Source organism: Delphinapterus leucas, chromosome 16, assembly GCF_059928025.1.
Source record: "Delphinapterus leucas isolate spDelLeu-1000000601 "Yukka" chromosome 16, BTC_Dleu_Yukka2, whole genome shotgun sequence".
NCBI classification, from domain to species: domain Eukaryota; kingdom Metazoa; phylum Chordata; class Mammalia; order Artiodactyla; family Monodontidae; genus Delphinapterus; species Delphinapterus leucas.
The window spans coordinates 30,200,712-30,216,695 of NC_143144.1; the positions used below are offsets into that span (position 1 = coordinate 30,200,712).

General features: G+C 43.2%; 1 protein-coding gene across 5 annotated transcripts in view; it reads left to right on the forward strand.

Annotated features, from left to right (window-relative positions):
- The window catches only part of LRMDA (leucine rich melanocyte differentiation associated), a 1,113,439-nt gene that overhangs the window by 634,844 nt on the left and 462,611 nt on the right, over positions 1 to 15,984 (forward strand). The window lies entirely within an intron of this gene.

Below are 15,984 nucleotides of genomic sequence, written 5' to 3' on the forward strand. Positions count from 1 at the left end.
TTAGGGAAGATGGGCTTGAGCTTTTCTTCCATCTTACTACAATACATTGACCTCTTCTACGGGACTTAGGTTCCTAAACATTGTTTCTCCTGAGTGACTAATAAAGTATATGGATGTTATAGATTGAGTAATTTAAGTAAGTTGGCCTATATACCTTATACTCTTCTCTTATTCCCTCTTTGTTAACCACACTCTGACTATTAGAGTCAGATGGACAGAAGTTCTCAAAGGAATTTTTAGATTGGTTTTCTATTTTGGATTTGGCTCTGGGAGGAAGAATCAGAAAGAATTAGAGTTGTAGTTATGTGCACTTCTGGAAGGATGGGCATGATGCCTTTCTCCTGCCTCTCCCTGGGCTGCCCATGTGGACTCTGCAGGGAAAGAACACAATCCAGCCCAGAGGAGTGGGTCTTTTCAGGTGTACGGTGGTCCTTGTGTGAAGTGGCTTTCAGCAGTGAAGTCTCCAATGAGTTGGGGCAGTTTGGAAAAAGGTTTGGAACTTCAATTAGATGGATACCATAGGAACAACATTTCATTAGAAAAAAAATTCTTGATGTCAAAATAAACCAAAGGGGAGAGCCTGAGAACTATGGAAAGGATATAAAAAATAAACAAGTAAATAAAAATATTTTCTCCCAGGACATCAGAGTACCTGGAGAACAGGCTGTGACTCAAATCTAGAATCATCTGGTAATAATGGAGATGGTTCTCTTAAAAAATGCTGTGCATAGGTCATCTTGTTGCAGCTTTTATAATGGTGGGATAAGGAAAAGGACCTGATTTCATCCTGTTTATCTCTTGGGTTGGGCCTTACCTGGTAGGACTTTTGTGAACTTAATTGTACAGAACCTTCTGTCTGGGGCACCTGTGGTTATTTGATGCGAACCACGAGTTGTTGTTGTTGTTGTTTTTAATTTATTCATTTTATTTATTTATTTATTTTTGGCTGCATTGGGTCTTCGTTGCTGAGCGTGGGCTTTCTCTAGTTGTGGCGAGCAGGGGCTACTCTTTGTGGCGGTGCACAGGCTTCTCATTGTGGTGGCTTCTCTTTCTGCAGAGCACGGACGCTAGGTGCATCGGCTTCAAGTAGCTGTAGCGCACAGGCTTAGTTACTCTGCGCGGCATGTGGGGTCTTCCCGGACCAGGGATCGAACCCGAGTCCCCTGCATTGGCAGGCAGATTCTTAACCACTGAGCCACCAGGGAAGTCCCCAGCTATGAGTTTTTGCATTGTGATTTCTGAGCTCATTTCCTACTGTTCTTCAGTATGATTTTTTTCCTAGCTCTATGTCTCAAGTTTTTCATTTTCTTCTTCTTATTATTTCGTTATTATTATTGCTGACCCAGTATCTTCATGCACTCATTCTCCTCGGGACTATGATTCCTTATCTCTCTCTCTGATTAATTCCTCTCATCCTCCGTGGCCCAACTCAGACCCTGTTCTTCATGAAACCCTCTCGTGGAATTGGCCTCAGTAATTCCCATACCCCAGACCTTCCCTTTAAATAGCCCCTTACAAACCATATTATATTTTCTAATATTTGCATGTATCCATCTTGCTTTCTCAACTGGGGGTGTGGGAAGTGAATCTAATATATCTTCTGTTATACCTCAGGGGGCCAGACATAGGGATAGTCCTAAACTATCCTTGGTATTTATCACCTTTTACTGCATTGAGCTACATTGAGCTGATTACCATCTTCCTCATGGCCAATCACCAGTGGAGAGCCGGCATGCACCAGCACTCTCCTATCAAGTGGTGCTCTGAACATATGTTTATGAAACAGGGGCCAGCCTTGGGCCAGAGGGACATTCTGCAATTTATTTGGATGCTTGCTAGAGGTCACACTACAAGGCCGCTGTCCACATATCAGCTTTGTCTCAGGAGCTGACTCATGTTTTTCATATAAATCATGGTGAGTTGCCCATTATAAACACCTTGTAAAACTTGAAAGGCTTTATGGCTGTTATTAGCTACTGCATTGTGATTTACTAGCTAATTCAGGCCGATGTGTGGATGAGTGTACCCAGGGCATCGTTTGTCCCATCTGCATAAGGTAGAGAGTAGAATAGGCTGTGCACTGAGAAGCAAATGCCTTTTCTAAAAGCCTATGGCAAGTCAGAGTATGCTTATGTTTTTTTTAATTAAAAAATTTTTATTGAAGTATAGTGGATTTACAATATTATACTAGGTTCAGGCATATAGCTTAGTGATTCAGTACTTTTACAGATTATACTCTGTTGAAAGTAATTACAAGATAATGGTATATAATTCCCTGTGCTATACAACATATCCTTCTTGCTTATCTATTTTATACATAGTACTTTGTAGCTCTTAATCCCATACCCCCAACTTGTTCCTACCCCCTTCCCACTCCCCTCTGGTAACCACTAGTTGGTTTTCTCTATCTGTAAGTCTGTTTCTGTCTTGCTATACATTCATTTGTATTATTTTTTAGATTCCACGTATAAGTGGTAACATATGGTGTTTGTCTTTCTCTGACTTATTTCACTGAGCACATCTTTGAGGTCCATCCACATTACTGCAAATGGCAGAATATCATTCTATTCTATGGCTGAGTAATATTCCATTGTATATATATGTACCACATCTTCTTTAGCCATCCATCTGTTGAAAGACATTTGGGTTGCTTCCATATTTTGGCTATTGTAAATAGTGCCATTATAAACACTGGGGCGCACAACTCTTTTTCAATCAGTGTTTTCAGTTTTTCCAGATATATATCCAGGAGTGGAATTGCTGGATCATGTGGTAGTTCTATTTTTAGTTTTTTGAGGAACCTCCATTACTATTTTCCATAGTGGCTGCACCAGTTTACATTCCCACCAACAGTATGGTGGGAGGGTTCCTTTTCCTCCACCCCCTCTCCAGCATTTGTTATTTGTGGACTTTTTGATGATAACCATTCTGACAGGTGTGAGGTGATATCTCATTGTGGTTTTGATTTGCATTCTCTAATAATTAGGGACATTGAGCATCTTTTCACGTGCCTGTTGGCCATCTGTATGTCTTCTTTGGAAGTGTGCTTATGTTTTAGATGAGCAGATTAGCCATCACCCGTCTTGAGATGGTCTGTGTCTCCATGACACCTCCATCCAAGAACCCTTGGCGGGAGCCAGGACTGCCGCAGCCAGCTTACTTTAAGCAGCTCCACTAAAGACTTCCTTATTGAGGGCAGAGAAGAAAATAAAGTTGCGAGAGAAATATCTGGAATGTCCCTGCTGACACTTTTATGTTTCCCAGTATGTACAGCATCAAATGTTTTATCAGCCTCCAGTTAGTATATTCACATTTAACACTTGTCCACTTTTTAAATAAAAGTATCACTATTAGATTGCCTATGGTGTATTTATTTATATAAAATCACATATAGCCAGGGATTGTGTATAGAACGTTATATGTTTTATATATATATATATATTTTTTATTAATGTGTTATGTTTTCATTTTCTTTTTAACCCTACTAATTGCCTAAGATGGGACCAAGGAAATCCATCTGTGTATGTGGATTTGAGAATAGGGACTAAACTGGGTACAGCTTAGACATTGGGTTTGTAGTTTATTTAGAGAGGAGAAAAATCATCTACAGAAAGACACTGATATATGAATATGAAACATGGACGTATAACTATAATTGCTTACAAGACGAGCATGTTTATATGTTCATATGTATTTATTTACATTTATAGTTATAAATGCATGTTATCTAATATGGATATTAAATCCCATCTCTTAGTCTATGGTGTAGATTTCTGCTTTGATTAGCTCATATTTAGTGAAGTGTATCTCCTCTTATGTAAAGATTTCAGTGATGTCATGCCATAGAACCCAGTAGCATGGAAATGAGATAGCTCTTTGCAATTGCAAATCTTAGTCCTTCAGCCTCCAGCTATAAACTTGACCTAGCAGGGCTTCCCTTGTACCCCTTCCTCAGCCTGGGCACCCCTCTCTGTCATTTTGGGGCAAGCTGTTCAAAATGAGGAGGTTTGTCTCCTAAATGGTTGCATCAGCCTCTGGTCTCATTCATAAAAGCCCCAAACAAAGATTTATTTATTTCAGTTATAGTTAGTGCCTTTGCCCATGAATTTCTGGCATGATGAGCCAGAGCTAGGCAGCCTTTGCACCAGTGGCTCTAGCGTTTTCCATTTGTTGTTCAGTGCTCACCTAGAATTGATTTAGCAAACATATATGGAGTCGTTACAGGGAACAAAGCTAAATGAAATCAAGTGTATTAGAAATCAGAAAAATGCAAGATAATATAGGAATAAATTATAACCTATTAGACTAGAACAATTAAAAAGCCAGACAATGGTAAATGTTGGTGGTATAATGGTAGATATTGGTGCAGTACTGGTAGGAGTACAGGCTGGCCCTATTGAGTTGAATTAATATATTCATACCCTGTGACCCAGCAATTCCATTCTAAGATATACATCCCAATAAAATTCTTACATAGGACCATAGGAGGTGTGTATGAGGATTTTCATTACCATATTATTTGTGTTGGTGGAGAGGTGAAGACAACTTTGAGTTGAAGGCAGTACTGGGAGATTGTGGGGATGCCTGCCTTGGAGAACTGTGCAACCATTAGACGCAAAGATTCAGTGGATGCCTAGCAGCATGGGCTAGATTGCGTTAATTACATTTTCTTATTTTCTGTATTCTTGATGCCTTGGCGTCTGGGGTCTGGCTGACTCAGGAGAGACTCCCCTTCCCAGGGTTCACCAGTCTTAGAGATGGCAAATAACTCACCGGGGATCCCTCACCAATCCAGAGCCCGTACTCTGACTCACCTCCTCTATCTTGCTCTTACACCCCAGGAGGCAATATTCCTCTGTTCTCATCATGCCAGAGCCAGGTACCAGTCAACTCAGGACAGAGTCTACACCCCAGAGGCTGCTGAGATCACTCAAACTAGCCATTCCTAAGCCTGCTTACCTTACCTTACCCTTACTTCCTGCAAAAAAACGCGGTGAAGCCTCTGGCCCATGCTTTTGCCTCACTCCCTCTGCCTCCTGACTGGCCCTGGTGTTTCCCCGTGTGACCCTGCATGGTATGACATTGCCCCTTCTCTTGGGAGCTGTGAGTAACTATCTTCTCAATGGCGATCATCTCCTGATTGGCCTCACCATACCTGAATAATAATAAAATTACATTTAAAAAAATGATGTTTAAAAAACAGTGCTGGGCTTCCCTGGTGGCGCAGTGGTTGAGAGTCCGCCTGCCGACGCAGGGGACACGGGTTCGTGCCCTGGTCTGGGAAGATCCCACATGCCGCGGTGCGGCTGGGCCCGTGAGCCATGGCCGCTGAGCCTGTGCGTCCGGAGGCTGTGCTCCGCAGCGGGAGAGGGCACAACAGTGAGAGGTCTGCGTACTGCAAAAAAATAAAATAAAAAATAAAAAAATAAAAAAACAGTGCTTAATTTTAAAACTAGGAAACAAAATAAAATATATGCACAGTACTACTTAAATATTTTAAAACATATGGAAACAAAACCACAAACATACTTTGCAAGGACTCATTTTAACATTAGAGTGGGTATGTATGATGGGAAAGGGAATTAAAATGGGATATATAGGGGGAAAAAAGAAATGAATAAATAAAAGAGAAGCCTTGAGGTTAGGGAGGATGGATTAAATAACTTCTCTGACTTCTGTGAGCTTTCAGTTGTGGCCATAAACAGGGAAAGTTATCTAGTAACACTAGACAATGTAGTCCATGTGTGCCAGGCCTCCTCTAGACAGTCTGTGCTAGGGGAATCCAGAGGTAGACAAGAGCTAGCTGAAGGCTTAGTGCTTGGGAAGACACCTGTCCCCTTCAGGTCCATTACTGCAACATGTTTACAAGTCTGTTCCAGGGAAGACTGGTTTTTTTTAGATGCTGCACCTAAAAGGTTACTGCAATCAAATAGGGTGGGAAGTGCTATATCCCCCTGCCCCCTTTGGGAGCCATCTAACTTACATTGGGATATCATCAAAGGCTCTAGGGAGTGCTGTAGGGAAGCAGTTGGTTGATCCTTGCTTAACCGTGAAATCCTACCCAGTGACACCTATTTATCTGGATACTATGATAAACATGAGGTTCAAGGGTGAACCTCTGAGAACCTTGAGTCGTTCATGGCTGAAGACTTTTTGTCTAGCAGAAGGCTTGGTGTATGGCACTCTCCCAAGTAAATTTCATGAACTGAGGAAGAGATGTTCGTTATGATCTGGACAAACGGCTAGGGACAGGAGAAGCTTGGTGGAAGAGGAGCCCTTGACTTCAATACCTCTTCTTTCTTAGCATCCAGAGGGCTCAACAAGAATATTGTTTTTTTTGTTGTTGTTTTGTTGTTTTGGTTTTTTTTGCGGTACGTGGGCCTCTCACTGTTGTGGCCTCTCCCGTTGCGGAGCACAGGCTCCAGATGCGCAGGCTCAGCGGCCATGGCTCACGGGCCCAGCCGCTTCGCGGCATGTGGGATCTTCCTGGACCGGGGCACGAACCCGTGTCCCCTGCATCGGCAGGCGGACTCTCAACCACTGCGCCACCAGGGAAGCCCAAGAGCATTATGTTTTTTAAATAAGAAAGATGTCAGTTCAAGTCACACCTTTTAACCATTTTGACCTTCAGCTAGTCCAGTAAACTCAATTTGGCTTTCTCATCTGCACAGTGCAGGTTACAACACTTAATTTCACAGGTGCATGGTGAAATGATGGTTAGAAATAATGTATGTAAGGTATCTGGCACACTGTAGGAGCTTGATAAAAATTAGCTATTGTTAGCCAAGATATGGAAGTAACCTAAGTGCCCATCAGCAGAAGAACTGTTAAAGAAGGTGTGGCGTATATACACACACACACACATGCACACGCACACACACACACAAATGGAATATTGCTCAGCCATATAAAAAGAATGAAATATCGCCATTTGCAGCAACATGGATGGACCTAGAGAATATCATATTAAGTGAAGTAAGTCAGGCAGAGAAAGACAAATATTATATGATATCACTTATATGTGGAATCTAAAAAATAATGCAAATGAATTTACTGACAAAACAGAAACAGACTCACAGATATAGGAAACAAACTTGTGGTTACCAAAGGGGAAAGGGCAGGGGGAGGGATAAATTAGGAGGATGGGAATAGCAGATACAAACTACTGTATATAAAATAGAGAAACAACAAGGATTTACTGTATAGCACAGAGAATTATATTCAATATCTTGAAATTACCAATAATGAAGAGAATCTGAAAAAAATGTATATAACTGAATCACTTTGCTGTACACCTGAAACTAACACAATATTATAAATCAACTATACTTCAATAAAAATTTCTTTAAATACACATGTAAAAAAATTAGCTGTTGTTAGCATTGTTATTATCAGAATTATTCTTTCTTAAATGTTTTACGAAGACTAATAACAAACATATTCACTACTAACTAAGTGAACATAGAAGGGACGTATTCAAGGTCATATAGCTCATAGCTATCAGCAGAGCTGCGACTGGAATCCACTTCTCCTAGGTCCTGGTTCAATGTAATTTTCATTACCCTGGCCTAAGGATCCTTTTGCCTATTTCATGATTAAAGGAACCCAGCAAAACTCTTTTGGGGTGCTGAATGGACCACTTCATTGTGGCGTTGGAGAGAGACAAGTAATGTGATTCAGAGGCTATGGGGTGCCACAGGGATTGTTGTGTCAGTTGTGTTCTGCATCCTTGTGTATAACTTAGAAAAAGTTATAAAGTATATGCTAATTAAATCTGTATATTGCCCTAAATGGAGAGGTATTACAAGCCCCACCAATGATAGAGACATGACATAAAGGGACCTGGAGCTGTCAGGCATATGGACAGGAAATCACTAGATGAGATTCAGCTGCTGTAAATGCATCCTAATACATCTGGGGACAAATAATCTGAAACACATATTCAATGGGAGGAAGATATTTGGAAAGCAGTAAATGCTGAAGGGGACCTGGGGGATAGTGGACAGCAAATTAGATATGGGTTTTCATTGTGTTAGGCCAACAGAAATTGGTAATGCAATCTTGCACTGTATTTTCTACAGTCCCCTGGAGCAGCTGGGAGGAGAAAGCATCTTTCGCTAGCCAAGAACAAGTCTGCTCACCCCACGCATGCACTTCTGAAGAATGGCCTTGCTGGGGCAGGGCCGGGGGTAGGCAGGGGCTGCTTTACGGCCCCATATGACTCCCACCCCATAGAGGTGGTGACATTTTCCTTTCTCTTAGTTCCACCCTCACCCTGGGTCCTTGGAGACCAGCTCTCTGTCCTGTCCCCAACCATCTTGAGGTGCTTTCTGGGGATAGTCAAGGGAGGACAGTCCTGCAGAGGAAGTCCCTCTGATCTGCAGGTGAGACTTGCCTCCAGGCATTCATTTGTATGTAACCCAAACATCTGCCCTTTTCCTTAGTGATCCTGGCACTCTCTCCTGCCCTGCCAGGATTTCACCAGAAAATAGCCCGTCTGCAGACGGAGGAATGTTTGACGAAGCACAAGCAGCTGCCCCCAGCCGCTGTCCCCACTCATGGGAGTCAATAACTGGTTTTTTCCACTCCTTACACCTCCTCCTTCTCTGCTCTGCCCACCCCCCATTTTTAGTCTTCTCAAAGACCCTTGACCTGTGTTAAGCCAAACATCCCTACTGGGGGTCAACAAGCATGTATTCCAGTGTTCCTGGAGCCCACACCCCCTGCCCCGTTTTCTCAAGAAAGCCCAGCCCTGCCTGAGTTGAGAGCACTTCATTGCTGGCGGGGCCTGCTCAGCTGAGTATATGTAACCAGTGTGTCTTTCCAAACCTGCGTAAAAGTGTTCTGCTCTTGGCAATCCACACTTTCTACCTTTCCCTCTCTGGGAGATGCTCACCTTCCAGAAAATCCTTCAGGGGCTGCTTGGCAGTAGCGAGGTCAATGGGGCTGGTAGAAAGCAGCAAAAATCTGAAGCTATTTGCAAGGCTGGGAAACTTTTTACTGCTTGTTTCTTCAACAAGCCCTGGCTTCCTCCACTCAGAATGTACTTCATCTTACTCATCATCTCGGTTTGCATCAGGGTCATTTAGCTGCGGCCTGCCATTGTCACTCAACACTCCTATATAAGTGCCCAAGTTTGAAGTTACCCCCTAAATATTTTTAAGCGTTCCATTCTGTAAGTGTTCACTAAGTGCCTTTTCTGGGCCTACTGCTCTGCTGGGTACTTCTTGTGGGGGGTCGAGGGGGTGGGGTTCTACTCTCATGGAGGGTCTTGAAGGAAAAAGGCATCGCTGTGAAAGAACTTGAACTTTTAGTCCTGGTGGGTCATGGATATTGATGGATGGCAGGTGCCTGCACAGAGATTTATGAGTGATGCTCCCAGCCAAAGGAAGTCAGGCACACTTTGGAACTATAGACCGCTGTGTACAGGGCATCTTAGTATATTTAGCAAATGAGATTGCAAACCACAGAAAAAAAAAGGCTGAGTGGGCGGAGAGGAAGAACATTCTCTGGCCAGAAACTTGCTGAACTCTGAAGGCCAGGGACCAGAGGCTTTGCAGAGGTGGGGAGGGATGTTCTTTGGCTTGTCCTAGACACATAAATCACCACCGAGAAGATATACCAAAGGCCAATTATGTGGAGTGTTTTCTTGGAAAATCATCTCCCAGGCCTTGTAAATCATCCCCAGCATTGGCAGGCATTCAGATCCGCCTGGGGGTGGGGTGGGGGGTGGGTGGTGTGCCAGTGCACCCCAGTGTCAGGTGGAGGGATTACACGGGGATGCTCATGTGATCCCTAGTACCTGATGTGTTCTCTCCTGTTATCTTCATCCAAGGGAGCAGTGTAGAGCAGAATTATTTGTTGTGCCTTAGAATTTTAGGGCTAGGACTCACAACTAGGTTTTTCCACTTAACTTGCTCTGTGACCTTCTCTACAAAGTAGAATGAGTACTGGATTATTTCTAAGGTTCCTAGAGGCTCTGAGACGAATTTTATGCCCTCCTGTTCTTTATAACTTCCATATAGGATGAGCATATGCATCTCACACCCCATCCTGGCGATTGTCCCGAGAGAGGTAAAAATTCTCATCTACCATGAAAAGTCAGTCATATAGGATTGTTTTAGGGGGATGAATGGTGACTCTCAAAGCTCGATCATCAGAACAACTGTAGAAGGAGCTGGAGACTTTCAGCTTGGAAAAGAAAGAACTTAGGGGCATGCCAGAAGGAATGGTTTCAGGATCTGAAGGGTTTCAAGGGGAAGAGGGCATCAGTATCTGCTGTCCTCCTTCAGAGGCCAAAAGCAGGACCAGCGAGCCCGGGGTACACGGGCTCAGGCCAAAACCCAAAAGGAGAGAGAAGATCAACCAGCAACCATCATGCCGTTGCTCAGTGACACAGACTTCGATTTGCCTGGTGTTGGAGAGTATAGAAATGACTCTTGAACCGTGCGAGCTGTCCAAAAGTGGCATTGAAGCCTGATGGAGAAGAGACTGATCCATCACTGCTTTAATCTAGCCGAGGCTGGTGACAGGGTTACAGCAGAGAGGACACTCCGTTCTGCTCCTTCCATGGCCGTCTTCTCTCTCTCTGGGATAGGATGTAGCTGGATGTCCAGAGGGAGGAGAAGCTCCTTCCCCACAGTACCTTCCTCTTTTCTGCAAAGCTTTGTTCCTCTCATTCAGGGTAGATTCATTTCTCTCTAGGAGGCTTCTATTAAAATGTGTCTAGTCTTTGGAGCGATTGTGTCTTGAGACTTTGGGGGTAGGGATGTAATTGGTTTCCAGCATGTAGGAAGGCCGCAAGGGGATGGAACGTGAATTAAGAAGTAACAATTTCTGAATGAGGAGCCAGACAGGAGGGAAGGCAGGCCCTCAGAGGGGGAGTCTGGTGGGCACCCAATTTATTTCCTAAGTACTTATTTTGTTAACAGCCAAGTAATTCCTTACGGGTCTACGTTGGTTGGTGAGTTCACGTAATCCTTTTTTGGACTACATCAGTTTTTCAGCCTGTACCAACTCAGGAGGCAGTGAGTTTACAAGGTCAATAAAATAATTGTTCTGTCATCTTAAAAGTTACTTCCTCACTCAAGCTTCAAGATTCCCTTCCCCCTTCCCATATTCTAGGGTAAAATGAACCAGTATTTTTATTTATCCACATTGTGATTCTGTTGATTCTGATGGGATCCTTTCTCAGTCTTTGACTTTCTTTCTAGACAAAAGGCTTCCTAATCCTCCTCATTAGTTAGAAATGATGATTCTTCTGTCCGTGTGATTAATTGCAACAAGCAGCAAACCTTTATTAAGTTTCTAGTCTCTGGAAGTCATCGAGTGAGACTCTGTGGGTAGAGGTGAAAAAGACACTTCCCTTGCCATTCTTTATACAGGACTGGAGTAGAACCGAATGAGATGTAATGTGTAGAGTGCTATGCCCTGGTCCAGAAAACGTGCACCACAGTCACTGGCCGTTGCTCATGAGGTAGCTTTTGTCTCCCTCCTGTTAGGGATGAAATCACCGAGACTCAGAATTTCAGTGACTCACCCACGTTCCTACAGCTGGTCAGTGGCAGACCTGGGATCTGAACCCATGTCTGTCTGACCCCAAAGCCTGCATCCCTTCCACTGGGCAACAATTCCTGCCTTTATTCAACTGTCAGTGGAAATACAGAGTAACATTTCTGATTTAAGGATGAGTTGGAGAAGTTAAATGTGCTGGTCAAAAATGGAAGAACATTTTATAGTAAAACAAATAGGAAGATGAAGCAGGAAGTTTACTGGTGTCCTGGGATCCTCTACAGCCGCTCTGGGTGGGAATCTGAGCTCTTGGTATGTATGCATGGTCAGAGTCGTGGCTCTGTCTGGCCCCGAACATAAAACGGTAGAGTTGACGCAAGGCTCCTGCTCAGTCATCCTTGTCTGTTTTGTATGGAGGCAACAGCCCTGCGTGAACCCATTAACTTGGAGATTTCGGCCAGAGCCTTTTCCTTCCCCAACCACTGGGCAAGCGTGCTCCACTCTGCCTTGAGATGATCGGCTTTCCAGATGCACGGAACCACAGCAGCTTGCCTCCCCATCTTTCATCACCTAAATGAGGGCAGTTAATGTTTAAGAGCAGAAAATAGGGAACATAACGATGAATAAATTATAAGTTTGGGGATATGAAAAGTCAAACTGTGTAAATATGTATTTTAAACCACAAGCAGAATGTTAATGCATCTTTCCCATTAACTCACTAACTGAAATTACAGAGTGTAACATGAGCCACCACCCACGGGTGGGTTATGATGTTTTCAGATTCAGAACAGCAAATGATAAATGTCCTTCCCTCAGACAAAGAAGCAATTGACACAGCTTTTCACCGTAGTCACTGACAATGTAGGCAATGGAAAAGAAACTGAACGTTGGGGGAGGAGGGAGGTCACGAGACACCTGGGGAAGTGTAGCATGGGCTCCTTTTAGGCGCTTCCTGGGTACCGAGGAAGTGTCTCTGAGCTCAGGGCAGCCCCTTCAAGTGACGGGGACCCAGGCGTGGTAGCCTGGCATGCCTTCCTGCGTTAGAGGATGAGCTTGTTTCTTAAGCAATAACTCTGTTTTGCTATGGGTGGGTGGCTGGCAGCTGACGTGAAGCCAGTCTCGCTTTGGCTGGGTTTGGTTTGAGGATGTATGGTTAATTTAGCCGCCATTTCATTGTGAGGTTGCTTTTGGGCAGCAGTATAAAAGAGAGCTTAAGAGGATGTGGAGAAATTGGCATCTTTTTGCACTCTGGATGGGAATGCAAAATGCTATGGGGAAAGCAGCAGGATGGTTCCTCAAAAAATTAAAAATAGAATTGTAATATGATCCAGCGATTCCACTTCTGGGTACATACGCAAAAGAATCAAAAGCAGGGTCTCAGAAAGATATGTGTATACCCATGTTCATAGCAGCATTATTCACAGTAGCCAAAAGGGTGGAGCAATCCAGCTGTCCACTGATGGATGAATGAATAAATAAAATGTGGTATATGCATACCATGGAATATTACTCAGCCTTAACAAGGAAGGAAGTTATGACACAGGCTATAACTGGAATGATCTTTGAGAACTTTATGCTAAGTGGAATAAGCCAGCCACAAAATGACAAATGCTGTGTGATTCTACTTACATGAGGCACCTAGAGCAGTCATACTTGTGGGAACAGAAGGAATGGTGGTTGCCGGCAGCTTGGAGGAATAGGCAGTGATTGGTTGTATAACAATGTAAATGTACTTAATACTACTGAACTGTACTCTGGCTAAAATGATGATGTACGGTATGTGTATTTTACCACAGTTGAAAATAAAAAAGAGGTGGGGGCGAGATTAAAAACATGGCCTTGGGAGAGAGAGATCTGTGCTTTATTCCTGGTGCTACCATTTAACAAGCTGGGGACCCGTGGACAATTCACTTAAACTAATCTCTGAGCCTCCAGACAGTAGCAATAATAATAGTGCCTCCTTCTTAGGGCTGTTGTGAGCATTAAATGAAGTGTTTGGTATGGATTCATTATGTACCTGGTATGCAGCAAAGACCTGTAAGAGGTGTAAGCTGTTGTCACTACTGTTTCTACTCGATGCCTGGGAGAGGGGGCTTTGTTGGTGTCAGTCCGGATGGTGGTGGTCCATCTTGGAGATGTTCAGAAGCCCTGCTCCCCTGACTCCAGTTACCCAGATTCTGTACCTCTTGCTCATTCAGCAGTGCCCCATCCCTTTAGGAAATTTGCTATCACTGTTCCAACCCGTGTTTATTCAGTGGCTCAGACAACTCTACAGCTCTTCCTGTGTCCATGTAACAAGCCTTTACTGAGGGCCTACTGTGAGCCGAAGTGTTGGGGACACAGTGGGGACAGAACCCAGTTCTCGCTTTCAAGCAGATTATAGTCTGGTTGTTTTCTCCACGGTTTCTTTGACAGCCATCCTCAATCCTGTTGTGAGCATGAAGGCCCTTTTTCCACCACAATATTGTGAGTTCTTTGAAGGTGAGAATCTTGTCTTACTGTTTTTTGTCTCCACTGAAGTGCTTAGCCTGACCTTAGATAGGAAGAAAAACAGTCAGTCTGAGTTCTTTGAGTTAGGTGGGCCCAGAGAGGAAACCAGTTCACATATGGGCTTAGAATCCCATAGTGTCAGGAAGGATCTGGATAGAAAACCTGGCCCATTACCACTCCCAACCTTCTTGCCATCGTCATCAAGTGGTGGTTGTGAGTTTTCTCCCTAAAGAAATACAGATTAGCTGGGGAAAGACAAAATAACACAGTGGTGAAATACCACTTCATACCCATCAGTCTGGAAAAAACCAATACCACCGTCAGGTTGGGGCAAGGATGTGCAGAGAGGGGAACACATCCATTGCTGGTGGGACTGTGACTTGGCATCACATTAATAAAGTAAAACCAGCACTCCAGCAATCTTACTTCTGGATGTCAGCCCTAGGACAGCCCTCATTCAGTGCCTGTAGAGACATGAGAGATGTGTAAGGCTGTTCACTGCAGCATATGGATAATAGCAAAAAAAAAAAAAAAAAAAAAAAAAAACAGAACAGATGAGGGTGGGTTGAATAACATCCTCCCAAATATCCATGTCCACTCAGAAACTCAGAATATGACTTTATTTGGAATGCAAGTCCTTGAAGATGTAATTGAGATAACAGTGGAGATGAGATCATCCCAGATTAGGGTGAACCCTAATCCAATTACAGTGTCTTTATAAGAGAAAGGAGGAAAGGGAGATTTGGATACAGAAACATAGAAAAGAAGACCATGTGAAGTTGGAGGCAGGGATTGGAGTGATGCAGCCACAAGCCAAGGAATGCCCAAGGCTGCCAGAAGCTGAAAGAGGCAAGGGAGGATTCTCCCCTAGAGTCTTCAGAAGGAGCATGGCCCTGCCAGCTCTTTGATTTCAGACTTCTAGCCTCTAGAACTAGGAGAAAATAAGTTTCTGTTGTTGAAGCCATCAAGTTTCTGGTACTTCGTTGTGATAGCCCTAGATTACTAATACACAGGTTGGCTGCCCCTCAGTAGGGGAACAGGAAAAAAAAATGGGTATTGATATGATGGCATACCGTGAAACAGTTAAAATAAGTTAACAAGTTCTCAATCTCAAAACATAACATTAAGTTAAACAAGTTGCAGAAATATACTTTGAGTATGATGCCATGTATGTAAATGTGCTTAATAGTTTATATTATTTATGGATACATACTAATGAAGTAAAATTATTCAAACAAATGTGGGATGTTACATACTCGCCCCAGGATAGTGGGTAACTCTGTGAAGAGAGAGAGCGATCGATGCAATAGGGCATAGCTTTAGCTATACTGGACATGTTTTACAGAGAGATGGAATATCTGAAGCAAATCTGGTAAAATACTAACATTTGTTTGATAGCAGAGGGTACACAGACATCTGCTGTGTTCTTTTTTTGTATCTTAGAATTGTTTTCTATTTTAAATTTTTGAATGAATTACAAGAGTTAGGAGCTATATATATAATAGATGGTTCAGATACACTGTTGAGTAAATACAAGACACCAAGAAATATTAGCCCTCTTAAATTGTAAGAACACCACCTTTTGAGGCCTCAGGGGTCTCTTGTGAATTTTAATCTGGTGATGGGGAGTTGGGTGGGTGGTATAAGTGAGTTAAGAAAGAAGAGGTTTGGATTCAGGACCACCGTTTACTTGCTGTGCGACTTTGAACAAATTTGTAATCTCTATGAGCTCACTTTCCTCAACTGTGAAATAATATCCACGCTAAGGTTGTAAAATCATGAGTACTCCATAAATGTGAATAGCTTTTCCCTTTGCTATTATGCCCACCCCGAACTGTCCCTGTTTTAGTGTGTACTGTGTCCCCTGAAGGAAATGTGCTGTGTGTGTGTGTGTGTGTGTGTGTGTGTGTGAGAGAGAGAGAGAGGGAAATCTTTGAATATATGGTAAGTTACCCATGGCTGCCTTTCTGGGGAAAACTTGGA